This window comes from Lissotriton vulgaris, chromosome 6, assembly GCF_964263255.1.
Source record: "Lissotriton vulgaris chromosome 6, aLisVul1.2, whole genome shotgun sequence".
Taxonomy (NCBI): Eukaryota; Metazoa; Chordata; class Amphibia; order Caudata; family Salamandridae; genus Lissotriton; species Lissotriton vulgaris.
The window spans coordinates 1105168551-1105189102 of NC_141694.1; the positions used below are offsets into that span (position 1 = coordinate 1105168551).

General features: G+C 44.2%; 1 protein-coding gene across 1 annotated transcript in view; it reads right to left on the bottom strand.

The window, feature by feature from the left end:
• AIG1 (androgen induced 1) overlaps window positions 1-20552 on the bottom strand; it is a 1923620-nt gene that overhangs the window by 1404141 nt on the left and 498927 nt on the right. The window lies entirely within an intron of this gene.

Genomic DNA, 20552 nt, shown 5'->3' on the forward strand with positions numbered 1-20552 from the left:
ACATCTATTTGGTCAGGAAAAATGTCTGGTGAACCACCCCTCACTGTGCCTATATTAATGTACTTCTGCAAAACAAACTTCATCAGGATCCATCTTGGATCAAGGCGTTGCCATTTTACAGGGGTTCTGGCTAATGCTTTCAATATCCCTTGCCAGAAAAAGATAAAAGAGAATGCAGTATCAGACTATTTGTTTCCAAAAACCAACAAGGCTATGATTGACAATGCAGGTATATACTTGACAAGGAAACGTAGCTAAATATGGAAAGCAGTATATTAAAATAGGACCATGTACAGGTAATGGCTGCAGCATAAATTAGCACCTAGGGAAATTGTTTGGGTTAAGACACATAAGCTTGTACTTTCTTCATTTTCAAGTAGTAAGCCATTTTATTCATTAATTAATATTTCAACCTTATTAAAAAGTGGGTATTTCCCAGACATTACTTAATTTTGTTCTATCTCTTGCACAATCAAAGCATCATACTTAAACTTTATTGCTGCAGCAAATACATATTAGAAGATGGAAAATTTATAATTTTTAAAAAAAGGATCGGCCCCAAACAAAGGAAAAGATCTTATAGTATTTCCACCCATAATCTTCAGAAAACCAGCTACTTTCCGAAGCATCACGCCATAATGATCAGATATTCCAGACAGTAAAGGATTATCCTATCATGGAAGTTGAGTGCATGCTTGCAGTTATGAATTCTTCACCATGTGGGATAGAATAGTTTACAAGATTTAACTCAAAGTTGCTTTAAAATCATTTATAATGAAACTGTAACAGAAAATACTGTGGGGAATGGAACCTTAAGGTAAAACATATAATACAATGTATAATATTGAAATCGATTATAGACACATTTACTGCATAAAAGTGTGATGATAAGACCCAGCTCCATATAGTCGATTGTGTCACAGTTTATTCTGCCCAGATATATGCGTTGATCATACTATTCTACTTGTGAAGCTTTTTTCCCAATAATGGGGCACAGATAAAATTTTAAATTTGGCTATGCCAATTGATGATAGCTTTGTATTTAATAGGAACATCTAGGTTATTTCCATGGATCTCCCTAGATAAATCTCAGATGTATTGACCCTTCACGAGGAAACCCCAGAGACCCTGCAAGCATATCTGAAGCACAAATTATATTTTGACTGTGCTTTTATAAATGGAGCACTATAACCGACTGCCAGGACACTATGGAACTCTTTAGACACATTTCTAGACTCTTATGAACCTCCATGAATAAAAGAGCTCAGCAAAGAATCATATCTGGGGGGCATTACTATTGTTCCATCTGTATAACTGTATTCAAGAGATATGTTTCATGGGTACACTCAATGGTCTGTCATGTTATGTAAAGTTACCAATATCGACCACCCTTGTGAAATCACGTGTATAGATATGCAAATGCAATGCTACAGCTCACTTAACTGTGGCTCCTCCCTCTCTTCTCTTTTCTTTTCCTATCCCTTCTCCTTTACTTTGCCTGTCCTGTATATCAGCTACCAATGGTCGCCGGGTTAGGCTTGCGTTATCCATTAAGGCGTATCACCCTCACGTTATGCATGCACGTGTAAAATTTTACCTTGGATAACCTTGTGTACCCTGCTATACGCTTTCTGTATACCTTGTTAAAACCAATAAGATTTTGAAAAAAAAATAATATATATAGCATAAATTTGGAGGTGCCCCCCATCGTTATTTAGCAGAACATTGTTGTTAAAATATTGTCTGGAATGAGTATACTTTTCTAAATACGGTCTACAAAAATCTCATCCCATTGGAGTTAATAATAGGAAATGTACATCTGTGATATTTATGCTAGATGACATTTCTGTGTGCGGTATTCTAGCAAACAACGCCTTTACAAGAGCACCATATTTGAGAGCTGTCTTGCTTTGGAAGACTATTTGTAAGATTTGGAAGGATATTACTGTTGTGTTGGGGCAAGTAGAGAGGCACAACATAAGGAGATGGGTAAGGTTTCTTTATTTTAACTGCTGCCGGTCAGTGCAAGGTATCCTCACGCTACACCTCCACTGATGTCCTTGCTATATCCCCTGTTTCTGTGTCATGTCCCTTTTTATCTTTCCCGCCTCCAGCTAAGGCCGTAAAGACACATCCGGCAGGAGGCAGAGTAAGGGTCCTTCCCCAGTTTAAACATGGCCCAACATTATTATAAAAATCAGATGTCTTCAATACGTCTGCGAGGTCTAGACACCACTCTGACAGACCGGGTAGGCAGCTTTGGAGGCTTCAGCTCGGTACACCTCTGGTCAGGCAGGATGGGAGTTGGCACATTAGGTCTCTGTGCCAAACTTGAGAGGTCATCAGGGTCTTGACTGTGTTCGGTGGGACAGAAATTGAATTTCAGGTTACAGACTTGCCAGGGTGAGACTCTGTGACCAGGCTCCCTTTAACAGCCGTGACTTGCAACGGTTGAGTGTTGAAAGGGGTGTCTAATTTGTTCTGTTGCTTTTGCCTGGCTACCACCCAGTCACCTGGTTTGAAGAGTGCCTCTTGCACCTTATCTTGTCTTGTCTGACATCAGCATGAGCTTTCCTTTTCTTTCTCTTCTCTCGGTCCCTGACCCTGGCTACATCAGATGTCACATGTTGCTCTTACGTCCACTGTGGTAACCTGCTGAGCATGGATTGCTCAAACATGAGTGTTGCCAGACTTTCGCCCATTGCTGAGTGTGGGGTGGTCCGGTATGTCCTCAGAACCTGACAAGAGAGTGTCTTCCAACACAAGTCCCCCTTCGGAGGCTCTTTGAACAATTAGTTTGAGTATTCCTATAAACCATTCCACAATTCCATTGCCTTGAGTCCAAATCCGGGCTATGCGCTGGTGTTTAATATCAAGGTGTTTCAGGGTGCTTTTGTATTCTCCGCTGGAGAATGGTAGCCCTTAGTCAGTCTTCAAAATCATGGGCGATCCCCAGGTTGCAAAGATGCCATTCAGAATTTTGGGGGCCTTAGCTGCACTGGCGGGGGGAACCATCTTAGCCAGTGGGAACCTTGACTATTTGTCTATCATTACTAGGAGGTATTTACCAGATTCTTGCGGGCTAAAGAAGTCGACTGCTACCATCTACCACACACCTTCTGGTATCTCCGACATCTCCAGTGGCAAAGGGCACTTGACTGGCGTTAGGCAGATGCACAAGTGGCATTTTCCAAGTTCCATTTCCACCATGAGGTCTAGTGCAGAGAATCACAGTCTATCACAGAGTGCCCTCCCGGTGGCAAGTATCCCTCGGTGTCATTTGTATGCTAGGTCAACGGCTTGTTTGCGGAGTGTCTTAGGGATCACTATCCCTGACTCTCTCAGAATCAGTCCTTCATAAGTGACTGTCAGTTTATCACTGATGTTGTAGAATGCCCTGATTTCCTCAGAGTCAACACTCTACTCCTTGCTGTGCTTCCACTTGTTTGGTTCAATGAGACGCATTACTAGGGTCAATGTGTTGTCATTTCTTTTGGCTTCCGCTGTTTGAGGAATTAAGAGAGCATCAGGTATGCTTGTACTGACTATGAATTGTAGGTTTTCCTAAGCCATGGATGAGTGTCTCTTTGGAGAATCTTGAGGTGGACAGAAGAAGTAGTAGACTGGATTGTGCTCCTTGCCAGGCTTGTGGATGTTGAGATTGTCATATTCTTGGCGGCGTATTCCCCACTGTTCAATCCAAGGGGGCATCTTCGTTTTGAAATTCTCAAAGATGGAAAGGAAGGCCTGATGATGGTAAATATCCTATCGTACAAGAAAACATGGAAGTGTTCACAAGCCAATCCCACCGCAAGACTTTCCTTCTCGGGTTGAGAATAAGCCTTTTCAATATCTGACAGGCTTGTGCAGGCATACAGGACTATATGATCAGGGCCTGTTCTAGGGTGGTGCGATCGGTTCAACCGCACCGGGCGTTGACTTAGGATGGGGGCGTCATTTTTGAAAAAGGGTATTCCCATTTTAAAAGCACCTGCTGCCGCGTTCACAGCCTCCAGCAACGTTCATACATCAATTAAAATGTAAAGAGAAGTCCGGTGATTTATCGTCTTCCTGGAAATGGACAGGAGATTTGTCTAGTGGAAGTTTTGACTCATCCTAAGATAGTGCAGAGGGTTAAAATGCCTGCTGCTAAGAACGTGTTCCATGCAGATAAGGAAGTGCTTATAATGTAAATAGGTCAGTGGGTTACTGCTTCTGTAAGAGAACTCCTTTGTTACTTGTCTTTTACAATTCAAAATCCTAATATAGAACATTGAGCTATTAATAACCATGGGCAAATTTTGCAAATCTGGCGTTCGCAAATTTGCGTATTTGCGAACTCGCAATCCGCAAAATCCGTGAATTCTTGAGAAGGTTTTTTTTGTGTTCGCAAGGGTTTCTGCCAGTTCGCGAGGGTTTTGTACCAGTTCGCAATTGCGAACTTACTTGTCGGCTCGCAACGGTCGCAACTATGTTGTTTCTACATCTGGTTCATCATCACAGGTTCACAGCACCCTCTGTTTCACCACTGCCACCCGGTTTCACCCATGCCACCCTCTGGTACATCAATGCCACCCTCTGGTTCATCACTGTAGATTATGGGGGGAAAAGCAAGCACACCTGCCCTGCTTCAACTGACATGAATTAATTTGGGGTTGATTTATTAATGTGTCACTGTTTTAAAATTCCAGTCTGGCACCTGCTTCCTTATCTGTAATTTTCCAGGACCTTTGTGGCCTACTTGTAGCTATTCTATGAGCCTGCTGTGAGGGTCAGAGCACGGTCATAGAATTGTTGCAACTAGGAGCCCCAGTCAGGAAGCACTACAGCAGAGGTCTTCAAACTTTTTGATGCCGAGACCCCCCTGTCAAACATTTTTAGGCATAAGGACCCCTTCCTGGTCAAAATGTCTAGAACTTGGTACTCACCATCATCGGCAACCAAAAGCGCCCCCCAATTCCCACGACAAATCATTTTACGGAGGGGAAATAGAATTAAACAGTGTTTAGCAAAACCAAAGGTTTGTGGGTGACTGTGGTTTGTGGTCTTTTGGGTTTTGTTATTTGTTTCGGTTTGTTTCTGTGAGGAGGCCGGTAGGGAGATTCAGTAAGTAAATGTGGTTTATAGTAATCTGCTCCAAATTAAGACGATTTAGTGGGCAACATAATAGTACCATCATAACCCACACCGCTCCATTGTGGTGCTGCTTATTTAAGCAAAGACTGCACAACCAAATGTGTTTAATAATACTGGAATTGTGTAGGCTTTACCATGTAATATTTTGATGCTGTAAAAATATTTGGCTTTGTCAATTATTGAAAAAAATCTATTCTCCGTTCAGACAAATAACATGAGCATTGACACTTTCATTTAAACATGCTGCCTGAATCTTTCTTTGCAGTGATATTTAAACAAACGTAAAAGCAATGATGTTTCAGACATCAACTTTGTCATCTTCAGTAGTCCATTCACTGCACTTATCTTACAAACAAGTTGGTCTCAAAAAGCTTAGTTGAAAAGTAAAAACATATATATGTATATCTTCATTTTGCTTAGTTCACATCTTTCCAACCATTTCACTGTGAATGTCCATTGTCAGCAGCATCAAGCCCCACACGGACGCGCAGTGTTTAAAGACTAACATTCTCTCTTCCATTGTGTTTCTCTGGAGCAATAAATGAAATCGAGCACAGAGTTCAGGCAGCATAAATAAATAGACAAAAATGAAGGAAAGGATAAAAACGGACAGAACACAGAAAATAAAAATTAACCTGAGCCTTTGCTCAAATACCCTCATGGCTCAATCAGGGAAACAAATGCAGATCTGTGTGTGTGCGCTAGATAGTTTCAGTGAATGCCTGCAGTGGGGAAGAGGCAGGTTACCTAATTAAACTGGGAAGCTTTGGGTTGCCTTTGAAAACAACCGGAAGTAACAAGGAGAGCCTAATGAAGAGGCAGCAGCGAGCCACAAAGCAGGGCACGAGGGGGAAGCAGGGATGGCCAAGGAAGGCAGCAGTGACGGCGTGGAATATTGCAGAACTGGTCCATCTTTATGGACAAAGTTTGCGGGCATTTCCTGGTATGCCTGCTGCAGTCTCTCTGATTGGAGGACAGGATTTGATGCCACATTATGATTGGCTTATTTTACCTAGTCCTCCAATCAGAGAGCCTCCTGACATGCAAGTATTTCTAATCCAAAACGAAGAGGAAATGTTTTGGATGCGAGGCAGAGAGGAGGCTTTTGAATGCGCGACCCCCTTCTGATGACTCCACGGCCCCCCTGGGGGTCGGGACCCATGGTTTGAAGACCTCTGCACTACAGGGAATGGTTACTAATGATGAGTTTGAAGTTTTGCACCTGCTGAGTGCTTTCAGTTTTGCAAAACTCATTTTTCTGCAGAACAGCAACTGTAATGCCCCAAACAAACATAGGCAACTGAACTCTGGAGGGGCCCCTCAGGAAGTACTACAGGGAATGGTTACTAATGATGAGTGAACTTTTGCACCTGCTGAGTGCTTTCAGTTTTGCAAAACTCGTTTTTCTTCAGGACAGCAACTGTAATGCCCCAAACAAACTTACTTGTGAAAGTTGATTTCCAATCCAAAAGTGATCCAAAGAAAGTCAAAGGGCCTCAAATCCAAAAAAGTGCAGGCAAATGTCAACCTGAGGAGTTATTCTGATAAAAATCATCATTTTCAGAAGGTCTATGCTGCTTGCTAGTGGATTTCTTGTGCAGAATTGCAAATTTTGTAATTTCGCGAGTGCGAGATTGTTGCTGCCTGCCGCACCTACATGTTCGCAATTGCGAACTCTCGCAATGTGTCGCCAAACTCCCGCGGGATCCCGCAGCAAGATCCAAAATGGCGCAGCACTCGCAAAATATCGAGAAAAACAACTCGGCAAACGCTGAATGACGGTAAGTGAACGCCGCACGCCGCAATATTGTATCACCAAGAAAAAAATCCGCTGCGTGCGAATTTGCGGATTTTCGGTAAATTCGCCAGAGTTCGCGGATTGCGAATTTACCGAAAATCTGCAAAATCCGCGAGCGGAACCGATTTTCCGCCCATGCTTAGCTATTAACTGTCATCCTAAAACTGCATGCAAACTGCAAGGTGCATGTCAGAGCTATATGTTTTGCCCAGTCTTTCATCATCCTAATCTTGTGAAAAGGGTTAATTTGGGAAGAAAATATTTCTTATTATGAAAGAGAACCCCTAACAATGATGTTAAGTTTTATATTCTGAATTTGTGCTTTTCCTGAATAAGAACTTAAATTATATTGCCTACCAGTATCGATGACATGTCACTCCTACACTACACTGTTTCATGTCACATTTTCTATACACTGATTCACACACATATGATTGTCTCTCTGCATTGTGTGTGTGGTGTCGATTTTCTCAACTCCATTGTGTCCAACCCTGCACTGGTATGAGTGGCACTAAAAAAGTAAAAGAATCTGCGAGTCAGTGGTTATGGAGACTTGAGAGGCACTGTTAAAGGGTGCTAGTGATGGAATCCGTCGCAGAGGTGGTCATTGGAGGGCTCCAACAAACAGTGTCGCACAGGGCGCCACCAGCACTAAGGCCAGCCCTGTATGTGGTGTTGGGTCTCGGGGGTCCTAGAGCTTTGAGCTAGAATAGCACCAAACTCTAGTCAGCTTGCATCAACCATCACTTCAGTATGTAGATTGGGGTTGAAATAAGCCATGATGTTGGCCTTGGCTAGAGAAGCCTTTATTTGTTGGAAACTCCGCTCACAGACCAGAGAACACTGGAAAACTACTACTTGGCTTGTGAGGTGTCGAAGGGGGTGCTGATAGTGGCATAGTGTTGAATGTATCCGACGCAGTATCTGGCTGTGCCCAGGAAGGAACGGAGCATGAATACATCGCCTGGTGGGCTGACAGATGTAAGGGCAGCGACCAGGTCTGGGTTTGGTGTCATACTGTCTTCTGAAAAGAGGTGTCCAAAGAATTGTTACTTGGTCTTGTGGAATTCACATTTGATGAAGATGAGGGTGAGACAAGCTTCACAGAGGAGATTACAGACTTTGTCTAGTGCACCATCATATGTCTCACGGATGGCCCCAAAAACTAATATGTCATTGCCTGTAGTTGAGCATATTGTTCACAGGCAAAATAATTTTGCGGATGACGTAATGAAAATTTTCAGCTGCAGACAAGATGCTGAAATTCAGTCTCTTGTAGTGTAACAGGTCCATATGAGTGGTAAATGGTGTGATATATTGACACCTCCAACTCAATCAGATGATAGACCATGTCAAGGTCCAGTTTGGAGAAGAGTTTGGAGCCCTTGAGTTGTGCGATCAAATCTGCAATGTGCAGACCGGGATGGGCGCTCTCTTTGAATTGCCTTGTTCGGCAGGTGCATATCTATGCATATGCAGAGAGCCCCTGGATTGCCCTTCTTCGGAAAGACTACAATTGGAGACAACCACATATAGGGCCCCTGAATGGCTCGATGATGTCAAGGCTAACAAGATTGTAAATTTCTCTTTCCATCGCTTCTTGGAGATGAAATGCGACTCTTCTGTGTTGCTGTGCCACCAGGCGGATACTCTCGTCTATGTGAAGGCGGACAAGGGCATCTTTCAGTTTGCCAAGACCAGTAAAAAGGGTTGGGAAACAGTGAGTAATGTCGGGGATTTCCTCCGGTGAAAATTGATGGAGATTAGTCCATTGCCACCGCAGTGGCAAAGCTAAAAAGACAAGCACCTAATGTCTGGCCTTGTAGGACGTGAATGAGAGCTGTGATGGGTTTCATGCTATGGGGCAAGGATGCAGTGACGGAACCAAGGCTATGTAGAGGTTTGGATGCAGCCCAGGTGTAGACTTTGATGGACGATCGTTTAAGTCGGGTGGGTCGAGTGCGATGAATTGATCAAAGGACATAACACTGATTGGCACCCCACTATCAATGATGAAAGGAATGGACTGTGTGTTCAGGAGTAGGTGAACGACTGGGCAGGTGTTCGAGGCGTTTGGTAGGTGAACCTGATGGATGATTTTGGTGCAAGCCTGTACTTGTATGAGTCCCGGGCTAGTGGCAGTATCTAGAATTTGGACCCTGGGGAACAGGTGCTCGGCAATTCAGAATGTAGAATTAATGTTGCTACCTTTCTCAAGGTGAGGGTGGGCATAAACTTCTAGAGGCAGCGTATGGGTGTCTCTTCTCCCCATACATGTATCCTCCTTTGAATATCAACCAACTGTACACTGCCTTGTAGAGAGACGAGATCTTGCCTGCTGGATGCCATTGATGGAGGCATTACTGTTGACAATGAAGTTCAGGAGTTGCCTATTCAAAGAGAGAGAGGGAGACAGTAGGCAGCAGGTCTACGCATTGATATCATCAGGAGGTATCCAACCTCCTCGTTATCACCAGTTGGTGATGTGGTGGAGTGAGAGGTTGGTGATGTGAGCGTCTGGCTTCTCAGTGCGATAAGAACAGTTGGCAAGTGATGGTTTGTCACATGATTTGGGACAACGGCAGTACTCACTGCCCAGTTTGTCTCGATGTGCCCATGCAATCAGAGGAGTGGTGTTATGATCACGTGTTTCAGACAGATTTAAAATTGTTTTCTTTACTATAGCCTGTGCCAACTTGTCCAAGAGCTGGGCACTTTCCATCATGTGGGAATGCAAATCCACACCTGTCACAGAATTTCTGGGTATCCGACTGCCATGTCTTGGGTTTGCCTTTGCGTACTCGTTGGCTGTTGCTTATGGTCAGTAAACATTTCACCGTGCTCACACCCACTTTCATGTCTGCCGCCTGCCTCTCAGCAAGATCCTCTGCGTGGGACATAGCGAGCATCATTGTTGGAGAGTGAGTTTCTTGAAGCATTCACCTCTGGAAGGCTTCTGATTGACAGCTGTCAATAATCTTAAGGTGCATTGACCTCTTCATTGGAGGATTCAGAGAAGAGACAGTGTTTGATGAGGATTTCCAGGAGCTCTACAAAATCATCCATCGACTCCCGTGGCTGCTGTCCCACTTTGCCAACCATGTACTAGTCATTGTCCACATTGATGGCAGGATCAAACTTTTTGGCGAGTTTACCTTTGAGCTTGTGGTAGGTGTTGGCTTCTTCTCTGAGAACTTTCTTGAGGGCTTCCTTGATGCCATCCCCTGCGAGGTTTTTAAGATAGCAAATTATCTTGGTGTCATCAGACTCATCTAGTGCCTCAAAGAAATGTTCAGAATTCTCAATCCAGTCAGTCCATCGTGCCTCTATGTTATACTTCCTGGACATATAAAAATGGGGCGGTTGCTTTAAGAACGCAGCAGCATCATATGCTTTTCACCTATAATTTGGGCATGTGGACAGCGGTGGTCCAAGTACTCACAGCGCAGTAGCGAAGACAAAACATGTGCACGCCACGCCAGAAGTAGTAGTCACCAGTGGGTGATGAAGCACGAAATGAGACAGCCAAGAATGTTGCGGTAGCAAGGAAGACAAATAGGGAGCAGCAGTCAGACGAGAGAAGCACAATAGCCAGGAGCGTTGCAGTGCCAGGAATCACGGGCGTCAAACGGTAGCTAGACAGAGTAGACACAGATTGGGAGGTGAGTGGGTCTTCAATTCAAGATGGCCACCAGCAGTAGACATGTTCAGTCTGGAATGTAATGGGCCAATCAAAGATGGCCAGGCAAAGCAGTGAGTTAGGGCAGGCATCCCAAATCAAGACGTATGCGGGAGGAGGAGCTAAGTCCAGGGCACTGGGGCAAGTGCGCAGAATGTGATGCAGCCACTCTATGCCACACACATAAGGCAACTGATATTACAGGGCCAGGACACTAGTGCTGGAACACTGTCCTACCTTACTTGAGAGCCGCACAGAGTTGGGAGGTGATGCGGTTTCAGCACTGTGTGCGGGGCTCCTTGGGAGTGGGCTGATGTCAGAGAGTGATGCATGCTCAAAGCAGGCAGTGAAAGTAAGCAGTGATTCAGATTGCTAGGTGAGGAGATGCTCCTTGCCTCATGTACTGCCCTGGGGCGTCCGGCACACAACATGCTCGCAAGAAGCAAGGTATCCAACTCACTTGAATAGCCGCCTGAGTGTCGTTTCAGGGCAAGTAGAGAGGCACAACATGAGGAGTGCTGTAAGGTTTCTGTATTTCTTTATTTTAGCTGCTGGTGCTCAGTGCAATTCAATAAACAATAGGGTGACTCTGTGTCCCTCAGAACCTGGGTATGATATACATGCAAAACAAAGGTTCTGTCGGCTGCAAACAAATATTTCTTATCCTGTTGAGTTATTTATTCTCAGATTTCAATTCCTGAAAAGTTAAGTATTCTCAGCTTTCAATATTAGGACAATTCAAATGATATGGAACACACAAAGGAACACCAGGGCAATGCTGCATGATGAGTACTACGTTCTTTTATATAAATTCCATCATTTATCTATACTCATAAGTTGATAAAAATGCTGTCAACAGGAAGTGACATTTAAAGTGCTGCGTGAATAGGTGACATATTGTGCTCAGTGAAACAATACGGTGAATATTATATACAAAGTGATAGCAATATGTTATGTACATGGGTGACCAGAGTGTTTAACAAAAACAATGGCTCTGCTGCTATATCTAAATTAATCTTTTGCATGCAGAGTCTTGATCTGGGCCAAGAGGTGCAGTTGACGTTTCAACCCAATATATGCGTTATTGAGTGGTCAATGAGGGTCTTCATCAGGACAGTGGAAGAAGTCGTTGACAGCCTACGGAGAACCAGAGTGAATCCTGATTAGCTAGTCAATGTTGGCTAGTCGGGCGCTGGTCTGTACATGAACTGACTGATGAAAGTGCCTTGATAAGACTCACGCATGCAAGTGCACCCGGCGGTGGAAGTACCGAACTCGCCACAATTGAAATCAGCTTTAAAAATAAAAACCGTTGCCTGTTTTCTGAAAAACAATGCTGAAAGCGGCTCCTATGCAATACCCCGCTTCCATTTTGAAATCATTTCGAATCTCCCAGCTTCTAGCACGCCATTGTGTAATTTGGAAAGCGGGTTCACCCACACTATCCCGCCGCCGTTTGGACATATTTTGATTGAACTTGATAGGGCTGTAATACATGTACAGACCAGCACCCGACTTGCCAACATTTTGATCAACTTATGAGTATATATAAATGATGGAATTTATATAAAAGAACGTAGTACTCATCATGCAGCATTGCCCTGGTGTTTCTTTGTGTGCTCCGTATCATTTGAGCTGCCCAGTACGAGGTAGCCACATGCTACACCTCGACTGATGTCCTTGCTATCCCCCTGTTTTAGTTTCCTGTCCTTTTTATCTCCCCTGCTTTCTGCCTCCGGCTGAGGCCGTGGTTAGGCAGCCAGCCGGAGGCAGACTCAGGGTCCTAGGGAGCCCAACTCTACAATTACAAGCAGTTAAATTAAAAGATCAGGTAAGAAGGAAAACAGATGAGGGTTCTATTCAATGTTAAATGAGAGGAGGAACTTGGACACAAACACTATGCCAATTAATGAACCTTCATTATTGACTATGTAGATTCCTGGGTTACCAAATAGCTGCTCTGCATCCAATAAGCCATCAGAGGACAGCTTATTGGGCAGTGGCCCAATCAAAGCCTTTATAAAACTGGCCCTAAATCCAGTTTAATGCCTAGCGGCAGAAATTATGTTATTGTGTGACATCGCCAACACATTCAGCATGATTTCCCAGTTCACTGGAACCAGTTTTTTTGTTGTTGTTGTTTTTATTAAGGACATAAATAGGGCATCTGACAGACAATTGATTCATATATCAAAAAAGAAGGCAATGAAATGCATATGACAACATCAGTACAGTTCGTAGAATACCCCAATCACAGTGTTACAAACCCAGCAGTACATTCTCCTAACCCCTCACCCCCAACCCCGCCCCTCTAACAATCAGAATCACTACCTTCATCTGGCCTTGGTGGATCACACAGGTGTCCCATGTATTCGTTCCAGGCAGCACCCCAGATCCTATCCCATTTTCGGGGGCAACCTCAGTGCAGATATACCACTCTCTCTGCCATCATGGCCACATCTAAATCCGTGCACCAATCTTTCAATATGGGAACCTCTTGAGTGCCCCAGTATTTGGCGATATTGCGTTTGGCAAACATGATGCCTAGCGTCACCCAGTCCTGAGATTGGTGGGTAAGGTCTTTAGGGTCACAGATATTTAATAAACAGCACCGGGGATCGGGCAACACAGATGCATTCACTACCTGTGACATCGTTCGCATAACCTTTGCCCAGTATGGAGCGAGTCGAGGGCACAGCCATATGGTATGGAAGAATGTACCCTCCTCCGGAACCAGTTTTTTGCTTGTGCAAGCATGGCGCTGTATCATCATGGGCTCTTCTGGGTCAATGCAGAGCCGAGAGCTTGTTTTTACGCACCTGCAATGTATAAAGAGACAGTGGTGGCGCCTCGGCTATGGCGGAGAAGCATCGCCCCACTGCTTTTAAGCACTGCGAAGAAGAAACATAAAATAATAATAACTTTGCATTATTATCATTTTATGCTGCTTTGTGTGCAGGTGGGTGGTCGGGGCTGTTCTGATCTTGGAGCAGGGCAGGGGAGGAGTGGTTGCCCACTCCTAAGTGCGCAATGAGTGTTTGGCCAACCCTCTCAGGCGGCCCAAACTAGTCATGCGTACTTTCCCCATTCTCCATGCAGACTGCATTACGCCTGCATGGAGAACATGTCCAGGGCCCAATTGCCTGGTTGAGTGTTGAACCAGGATGCTAAAAACCAATCACAATGCTGCATAGCAGCGTTGTGATTGCTCAGGGGAGAGAGAGAGAGAGAGAAGAGAGAGAGAGAGAGAAATGAGAGAGAGAGAAAGAGAAAGGAGAGAGAGAGAGAAAGGAGAGAGAGAGAGAGAGAAAGGAGAGGGGGGTAGAGGGAAAGAAAGGAGAGAGCGAGCGAGAGAGAGAAGAGAGAGATGTAAGGGAGAGAGAGAGAATGGATGGATTTGAAAGAAAGATCGCCTGAAGAGACGAAGGAAGAGGGGCTGGTTCCAGAATTTTTGGTTCACCAGTCCGGCTCTCACTAAATGAAAGAACTATCAGTTTCAATGAGTTCAGCGTACACGCTGCAGGCGCATGAAACCGGCATAAAACGGGTGCCCTGGCCCAGTGTTCAGCCTGAGAAGCCCATCACGATACTACCCCAGAAGATAAAAAATGCTGTAAATAACTTACAAAAAACACAGTTGATGGACAGAATGCAGAACAATGTCTTACATTCACCCCAGTACAAAGATCTGGGCCTAAATCCATCATTTGTTTTGCACTCCACACCACCCTAGGTCAGACAATGGCTATATGCAAATCAGCCTTGACCCTGTGCCTCATGGGAACAGTCCAGCCCGAACTACCAAGCCATGTCTTTCCTAGACCCGAATCAAGCATCCAAGGACCGGTTTCTGGCTATCAGCCTTCTTCAGCCTGGATAGCTTGACTCCAGTGATGTGGAGTGCCTGGGACTCACATCTGAGCATTCCCAGCCCACTCGGGGTGAAAATTGCAAAAAACACAGTTGATGGACAGAATGCAGAACAATGTCTTACATTCACCCCAGTACAAAGATCTGGGCCTAAATCCATCGTTTTTTTGCACTCCACACCACCCTAGGTCAGAAAATGGCTATATGCAAATCAGCCTTGACCCTGTGCCTCATGGGAACAGTCCAGCCCGAACTACCAAGCCATGTCTTTCCTAGACCGGAATCAAGCATCCAAGGACCGGTTTCTGGCTATCAGCCTTCTTCAGCCTGGATAGCTTGACTCCAATGATGTGGAGTGTCTTGGACTCACGTCTGAGCATACCCAGCCCACTCGGGGTGAAAATTGCAAAAGACATAGTTGATGGACAGAATGCAGAACAATGTCTTACATTCACCCCAGTACAAAGATCTGGGCCTAAATCCATCGTTTTTTTGCACTCCACACCGCCCTAGGTCAGACAATGGCTATATGCAAATCAGCCATGACCCTGTGCCTCAAGGGAACAGTCCAGCCCGAACTACCAAGCCATGTCTTTCCTAGACCGGAATCAAGCATACAAGGAACGGTTTCTGGCTATCAGCCTTCTTCAGCCTGGATAGCTTGACTCCAGTGATGTGGAGTGCCTGGGACTCACGTCTGAGCAAACCCAGCCCACTCGGGGTGAAAATTGCAAAAAACACAGTTGATGGACAGAATGCAGAACAATGTCTTACATTCACCCCAGTACAAAGATCTGGGCCTAAAGCCATCGTTTTTTTGCACTCCACACCACCCTAGGTCAGACAATGGCTATATGCAAATCAGCCTTGACCCTGTGCCTCATGGGAACAGTCCAGCCCGAATTACCAAGCCATGTCTTTCCAAGACCGGAATCAAGCATCCAAGGACCGGTTTCTGACTATCAGCCTTCTTCAGCCTGGATAGCTTGACTCCAGTGATGTGGAGAGCCTGGGACTCACGTCTGAGCATACCCAGCCCACTCGGGGTGAAAATTGCAAAAAACACAGTTGATGGACAGAATGCAGAACAATGTCTTACATTCACCCCAGTACAAAGATCTGGGCCTAAATCCATTGTTTGTTTGCACTCCACACCACCCTAGGTCAGACAATGGCTATATGCAAATCAGCCTTGACCCTGTGCCTCATGGGAACAGTCCAGCCCAAACTACCAAGCCATGTCTTTCCTAGACCGGAATCAAGCATTCAAGGATCGGTTTCTGGCTATCAGCTTTCTTCAGCCTGGATAGCTTGACTCCAGTGATGTGGAGTGCCTGGGACTCACGTCTGAGCATACCCAGCCCACTCGGGGTGAAAATTGCAAAAAACACAGTTGATGGACAGAATGCAGACCAATTTCTTACATTCACCCCAGTACAAAGATCTGGGCCTAAATCCATCGTTTTTTTGCACTTCACACCACCCTAGGTCAGACAATGGCTATATGCAAATCAGCCTTGACCCTGTGCCTCAAGGAAACAGTCCAGCCCGAACTACCAAGCCATGTCTTTCCTAGACCGGAATCAAGCATCCAAGGACCAGTTTCTGGCTATCAGCCTTCTTCAGCCTGGATAGCTTGACTCCAGTGATGTGGAGTGCCTGGGACTCACGTCTTGGCAAACCCAGCCCACTCGGGGTGAAAATTGCAAAAAACACAGGTGATGGGACAGCCTGGGACTCACGCCTAGGAAAGACATGGCTTGGTAGTTCGGGCTGGACTGTTCCCATGAGGCACAGGGTCAAGGCTGATTTGCATATAGCCATTGTCTGACCTAGGGTGGTGTGGAGTGCAAAAAAACGATGGATTTAGGCCCAGATCTTTGTACTGGGGTGAATGTAAGACATTGTTCTGCATTCTGTCCATCAACTGTGTTTTTTGTAAATAACTTACAGCACATTTACCAGCCCTATTGGTTGTACCGTTTACACAGGAGGCCCAGTTGTTTGAAGAAAGTAATTTAGGGTTGACTCAAAAATGTATTCTCTGACTACGAGTAACCGGTATGGTTGGATAGACCAGTGTCCCAACCACAGGGAGCAAGCGACTGAACAAAACTGTCTTTAAAAAGTAGAAAACACCAGCATTTATTTGCTTGATAGTGTGTTATCTCTGTTCAACTTCGAAAAGATGCCCTCAAGCAGCTGTGAGGGAATATAATGGCACCGTACAAAACATTAAAGAAAATAAATAAAGAAATAAGCTAATAAATAAATAAAGTTCGATTTCTTAATTAAGGAATTCCAGTGAATACCTTCAGCACGCAGAGATTTTAAAAAGACAATAAATTAACTTGGAAATTAACAGCTTAATAAATTCAGAGGGCATCTCGTCTACTCTGGTGCCCTTGCCATTTGCCACGGTCTTGAGAAAGTCTTCACTTACTTAATATTCAGTTGGTTGACTCTAAGAAGATGCCTAAAGCATGTCAAACACGGAATGTTGATCCCTTGCAAAAAGGCAAGCAGTGAGCTTTTCAAGCAAGCTACTGCTTCATGATTTAAATATTAATAGACATGAAGGAACATTCCTTCAGTCGTCTCTTTAAACATTCCATTTAATGTTTTCTCTTTTAAACTTTAGAAATATTACGTGATGATGAATGGCCTACTGACTGCCAAGCAACACAGTCTTGGCTTCGGCATATGCCTTTTGCATAAAAATATTATGATTATATATATAATCAGAGATATTCTTCCAGTTGTATCTGTTTATTTAATTCTGGTGCAAACTAATTCAATAAGCAATAAACTTGCAAAAAAGACACTGGCCAAACAGAAAGAAATGCTACAGAAACTGGCAAACTACAGTAACCTCAAACACATAAGAGTAACCTGGGTGCCACAAATAAGATGTAAAGGGCTGGTGTGTAAGCTTTGATGGCTGAACATTTCTGATCTTCTTTTTTAAAGGTTTACTGAAAAATCCACAACTTAGGACACTGAAGATCTAAGAGGATCAAGAGGCCTCTGACTCCACCTACAAAAGCACATCAACCTGCAATTATATATTCAAGTATACACAAGTTTTGGATTATTTTTCCTGACACCCTCTGGGATATCAACACCTTTTCAGAAGGACAATGCCCCTCAACCATCCGCCTCAACAGTCAGCAACGCAACTGAATGCAGTATTAATCTGGGTATAACAGACTGCCTTATTTCTCCTATAGAAGAGAGAAACATTCTGCTGGTCTCCCCGACCTTCTCTTGCTGAGAACAAGAACAAATTTCAATTAAATCTTTCCAGGTCAGGGAGGATCTACGAAAATTATTGACATACACCACTTTTCAAACCTGTTCAATACCATCTGAAAGGCAGGTCAAGGAGTAAAGAAATGTATCAGATCATACATTCATGGGACAAACAATTGCATCTCCAGTAGCACCCCTTCTAGGAACTCCAGGGAGCAAAACACCAGGAACATTGCTTTCGGGACAATAAAAAAGTCCACTAGAGGATACATATATATCTCGAAAGATTTTAAAAGAGCATCCAGACTCTGTTTATTGAAATGTTTGACGTCTGATGGCCATTTCCTGCCAGACATTGCTGTCCCCTGTCAAATGAACAGGATGAATGTGGATGCTCCTCAGGATTGTCCAATGCTAGAGCACCACAGCTTCCCAGCACTTCCCATCAGAGCCCATTTCTCAAACATCTTGACATTGTTATTGTTATTATTAATTTATTCTTATTAGGCGCACAGCTACCCAAGCTTTTCCCGGAGCCGCCTGAAAGGTCAAGAAACAGGAAAAAGACCTTATAAATTGAATAACCAGGTTTTGAGGCCCTTACGATAGTTCACATAATTAGTTTCATTCCGGTGTACTCGGGAGGGAGTTCCACAACCAAGGGCCAAGATACGAAAATGACCGGCCACCCATCCAGGACAGTCTAATCCTTGGCACAACAAAATTAGCCTGTGAGGCTGAGCGTAACAAACGAGAAGGAAGATAGCGCTGGACTAAAGTCTTCAAGTATTGTGGTGCTTTGCCACAGTTGATTCTGAACATATAGCTCAAGGCTTTGAACTTCATACGGTTCTGAACTCTGAGCCATTGTAAATCACGAAGGATGCCTGAGACTGAAGCACTTTTGGGAATCCTACAGAGCAACCTAGCTGCCGCATTTTGGACCAATTGTAGCTTGCGTACCGCGTTCTTATTGGCTCTAAGATATAAGATGTTGCCATAGTCCAGCCTAGATGTAATAAGAGCATGGACCACAGTGCGTTGAGTAGATAGAGGCAGCATCCAAAGGATTTTTCGGAGCCATTTAAGGATGGCAAAGCATGTAGATGAAACTTTCACCGCTTTCTGCCTCATTGAGAGATATTCCTCAAGTATGACCCCCAGATTACGAACCTGCCGACTGGGCAGTGGTAGAGCACCCATCTCTGATGGCCAGTGAAGGGAGCCCCATAAGTTCTTTTCCCCGCCCAGTAGCAGCACCTCAGTATTCTCTCAGTTCAGTTTAAGCATATTTGCTTGCATCCAATCTGCGATACTGCTCAACCCAACTTGAAGGGAAGATGGGTTGGTTGATCTATCTGCTGATAGAGAGAGGACAATCTGGGTGTCATTGGCGTAAGAAAAAAGAGAGAGCCCCGCATTTTCCGCAATGAGTGCCAAAGGCCTAAAATAGACATTGAATAATAATGGGCTCAAAATAGAGCCCTGGGGAACGCCATAGAGTGAAGGTTAAGTTCTTGAGCTGGAAGTAGGAGAAAAAACTTGGAAAGCGCAATCCGCCAAAAAGTCTTTTAGCCAATTGAGTGCTACCCCAGGCACTCCCAAGGTTTGAAGAGCTTGCAAGAGCAGTACATGAGAAACCGTGTCGAACTCAGCACTCAAATCAAGAAGTATGAGTGCCACGGTATCGCCATTGTCTACATGTTGACGAATCATTTCCATGACACCTATTAAGGGAGTCTCCTTAGAAAAGCCTAGTCGAAAACCTGACTGTGAGCTATGAAGGAAATCATGTGATTTAACAAAAGATGACAATTGAATATTAACATGTTTTTCCAACACCTTTGAAAAAGCCGGGAGGAGGAAAATAGGGCGGAAATTAGATAGTTGCAACGGATCTGCGTTCGCTTTTTTTAAAAGAGGAAGAACCATTGCATGTTTCCACATGAGTGGAACCTTAGCTTCCATTAAGGAGGCATTAAGCAACTCCATGATTCGTAGGAGGGATGGCGTTTCAAGTTTCTGAAGCACTGAAAGCGGGACAGGGTCCTTAGGGGAACCAGACTTCAAGCTATTTAAAATTAGCTTGAAGGAGTTAATATCAAGGGGTGTCCAAGTGAATAAATTGTTCGAAACTATTGGCCGAGTGGGCAAAGTAACCTGAGAGATAGGACTGATAGTAGATTGATCTAAAGAAGACGTATTCTGTTGGCTATCCGCAGGCTGGGCTTGCTTCAGTGAAGCATAAATATCTTCAACTTTATTGAGAAAAAATTCAGCAAGCTCATTGCATTGAGGTGTACTGAAATCAGGAGATTTGGGCAAGCACTTTGCACCCGATAATTCTTTTACAAGTTTAAATAAAGTTTTAGCATTATTCTGAGCTTTAGTAATGATCGAAGTCACAAACTCTGCTCATGCCACTTTGCAGAGTGCCTGATAATTCCTTAACAATAATTTGTAGGCTAATTTCGATTCTGGGGCATAGTTCTTTCTCCGATGTCTCTCAGAGGCTTTCCATAGCGCATGGAAGTGGTATTGCATGGCAAAATCAGACTTGTGGAAGAAAACATTTCAAAGACAATTTCCTCACTATTAGCTCTAACAAAATATTGTGGAAAAGTACCTCTGCTTCTACCCTAAATCAATTCATGTCTAGAGCTTTCAGCTATGCCCATTTCCATGCCCTGTCAAGGAAACCTGTCACTACCTGAAAATGACACCATGGTGAAACAAAGTACTGACCCTTAAACAGGCTGTTATTCATCAGTTACCACACTGGATCCTGTCAAACATTCCACTTCTATAAGAGAAGAT